Here is a 3,570-nt window from a genome sequence, read left to right on the forward strand (position 1 = left end):
TGAGGAATTGGCTTGCTGGTCAGTTAAACAAGCTGATGTTACTACTGAAATTTTAGATCAATTGCTTGTAGATCAAAATAGTTTATGGCATGCATATTTACAGAACAGAGCTGCTATTGATTTTTTTGCTTTTAGCTCATGGTCATGGTTGTGAAGATTTTGAAGGCATGTGTTGTTTTCATTTGTCTGATCACAGTCAGTCGATTCATAAAAAGCTTGCTTGGTTAGAAAAGCATACTCAATCAATTGTTAAAGATGTTAATCCTTTTGATCAATGGTTTCAATCTTGGTTTGGAAATATGTCTCCTTGGTTGCTGGCCTTGCTCAAAGAAGGCTTACGATGCATTGTTATTGTCTTGTTGGTTTTGCTTCTTTCCTGTATTGCATATGGATGTGTTATGCGAAGTGTAAACAAGGCAACATCTCGAGCTTTTCTTGCACAAAAGAAAAAGGGGGGAATTGTTGAGGAATGGCTTGAATTGCAGGGACATGGTTCTATGGAACAGTTGTTTGAACAGAGTGTGTAGGCCAGACTCCATCTTCTTGTTTACTGCTCACAGTTTAGTTGGTGTGCTGATGCAGCAAGGCCACCACAGCCTTGTGACTGTGCTTGCAGTTTCTCATAAGATAGCACCATGTGAAACAGTTGCTTATAAGACAGCAGTATGTGAAACAAAGAACTACTGAGGAAGGAGTTTGGGAAGTTGCAGGTAGGCCTAACTGCAAGTAGGCTGGATATTATAATGTAACCCTGGACTAATAGCCAATAGAGTAATGAGACTTGTGCACATTTAGCTGAGATGCTTTATAAGCCGTGCTTTCGAACAATAAAGGTGAAGCTTGCTTATCAATCATATTGATTGCTGCGAGTCTTTCCCTCACCGTTTCTCGCCGTCGGATCGCGTCCCGACAAGCTACAAAGACTTCAAGGGCTGCTAATTGCTTGCCCAATCTTGCTTGTACAAATGAGATATGAAGAAGGCTCTGAGCAACTAGACTGGAATTTGGTAATACAGCTCTCAGTATTATTCTTCAGCCCCCCCACCAACACGCTGGAGACATTTGTTCTGGTTGCAGTGTCAGTCTGAAGTAACAGAATGTTAGAAGCACGGTACCTGGATGACACTGACAAAACAAGAGGTGCATCCAGCAAATGGCCTTACAACCCCTCCAGTCCTGGCAGAAACTACCCCTCAGGATCACATGCTAATTAGAAAGGTTTTAGAATGTCCTTCTCTTCATGGTTCAGTGGGAAGAGGGCAAAATCCATTGCACCTGGCCTCCTCAGTACCCAGCACTTTACCTTGCCTCCGCCTTTTCTCCCATGTATCCCAGACTGTGAGCTGTCAGGAGCTGTGTATTTTGCAAACTGATGAGACACAGTCACTGACTATTCTCCACTGGAATAACTGAATGGACAGGATAATCCTCCTGCTTCTCCAGGAGGAGGGACAATTTTTCATGTCTCCTCTTTTATAAATCAAATCATTTTCACAAACCAAGAATCTGTAGAGCTTTAAAATCTCCTGTATCTCTACACCTCTTACCTAATTTGTCTTAAGTGAACATGACAGTTCCTGGGAACAGAAGAAAACCTGACAGCATAATCTTAAAAGTTTTATTTACCTAGCAAACTTGTTTCTTTCTATTACTTCTGACTTGAAATGTAACTTATTAATGCTTGGGAACTAGACAACCCGTTCTGAAGCCAGTCAAAAAGAGACTGAAGCTTTGTGGACTTGTTTTAGTATGGGAAAGGTACTTATTACGCTTCAGGCCTCGGGAGGTGTCTTGACAGTTACTCAGACAAAAAACATGCTCCAGAAAAACCTCAGTAAAATTAGATTCATATCTCTAAGAACCACAGTTTCTGTCAGGACAAGTTAGTGTGTCTTTTTCTATCAACCACAGAGCTGACAACAGCCTTCCCCCAAGGAGCTGTGCTGTCAGGAAGGCAGGTGTATGCTCTCAGTTGAAGTCCTTGGAGAATGTCTACTGGAACAAAACCTCATCTCTTGTTTTCTTATCTCTTCTGCAGCTATTTCCCAACAGTGACTGAATCATAACAATACTCTTGGAGAGTTCACATTTCCTTTGGTAATAGATAGAGTGAAAAAAACCCAACACAAAAAGAGCTGCTAAAGGTCCACAATTCCTCTTTTCCCTTCCAAATGTTAAAAAACCAGAAAACACACCACCACACAACCACCACCACCAATCCTAGGCTTTAGCCCAATGCAAATTATAGAATCACTTAAGCTGGAAAATACTTTTCACAGTATCACAGGATAGTCAAGTCCAACAGTTAAGCCAGCACTGCAAGTCCACCACTCAACCATGTCCCTCAGCACCACACCTACTTTTAAATACCTTCTGGGATGGTGACTCCACCATTTCCCTGGGCAGCCTGTTCCAGTGATTTACAACTCTTCTGGAATTTTTCCTAATATACAACCTAAATCTCCCCTGGTGCAACCTAAGGCCATTTCCTCATTGTTCTATCCCTTGTTACTTGGGAGGAGAGACCCAACACCCACCTTGCCACAACCTTCTTTCCAGGTAGTTGTAGAGAGCAATAAGGTCTCCCTTCAGCCTTCTTTTCTCCAGGCTGAATAATCCCATTTCCCTCAGCTGCTCCTCGGAAGACTTGTGCTCTAGAACTTTCATCAGCGTTGTTGCTTTTACAGGACAGGTTCCAGCACCTCAATGCTTTTCTTATAGTGAGGGGCTCAAAACCGAATTCAGTATTTGAGATGCAGCCTCGCCAGTGTTGACTAAAAGGAGAAAATCCACTCATTAATCCTGCTGGCCAGACTATTTCTGATTTCAGAATGTCATTAGCCGTCTTGGCCGCCTGGGCACACACTGGCTCATGGGGCTGTCAAACACCCCCAGGTCCTTTTGCTCCAGGCAGTTTTCTTAAGTCTACCCCATGCCTGTAGCGTTGCATGGGGTTGTTGGGACTCGAGTACATGTTGAAGCCTATATACAGTAAATGACGCTAAATAACTGTATCTATATAAACGTAAGGAAAAATAATTTCCGCAATAAGTTATCAGGCCGAAGCCTTCACCTTGACCGCAGGTTCAGTCAAGTACCTCAACCCAAGCTCCAATTAGACTCAATTTTGCACCACCTTTACTTCAGACAAAAGTCGTGCGGCCACTGAAAAGCAAGACTTCAGCTTCCTACGCGTCCCTGCGGGGTTTACCCCAGCGCACAGCACCAATCCCTTTCGGCAGCAGAGACCGCCCTCCCGACACATACCCCAGGTACGGGGCGCGACGAGGGACAAGCCCAGCGCCCCTAGCCCGCCCAGCCCCGCCCCCTCCGCGCGGCCGCCACGCGGAGACCGGCGGCCACGCCCCCTTCCCACAAGAAGCGGCCTATAACTGGCGCGTGAGGGGGTTAACGAGCGTGCTCGCTGCGAGCGGCCGGCAGTCATGATTACTTCCGGTGGGTCAGGGGGTGGTGGAAAGGAATGGGGGTGCCGGCGGGAGCAGGGCTTGGAGGTGGAGCTCGCCGCCTACCCGCGCTGCCCAGGCTGTGCTTCCGGGCGGCCGCGCCCCA

This window comes from Melanerpes formicivorus, unplaced genomic scaffold (genome assembly GCF_026170545.1).
Source record: "Melanerpes formicivorus ecotype bairdi unplaced genomic scaffold, bMelFor1.0.p_v2 SCAF_22, whole genome shotgun sequence".
Lineage (NCBI taxonomy): Eukaryota > Metazoa > Chordata > Aves > Piciformes > Picidae > Melanerpes > Melanerpes formicivorus.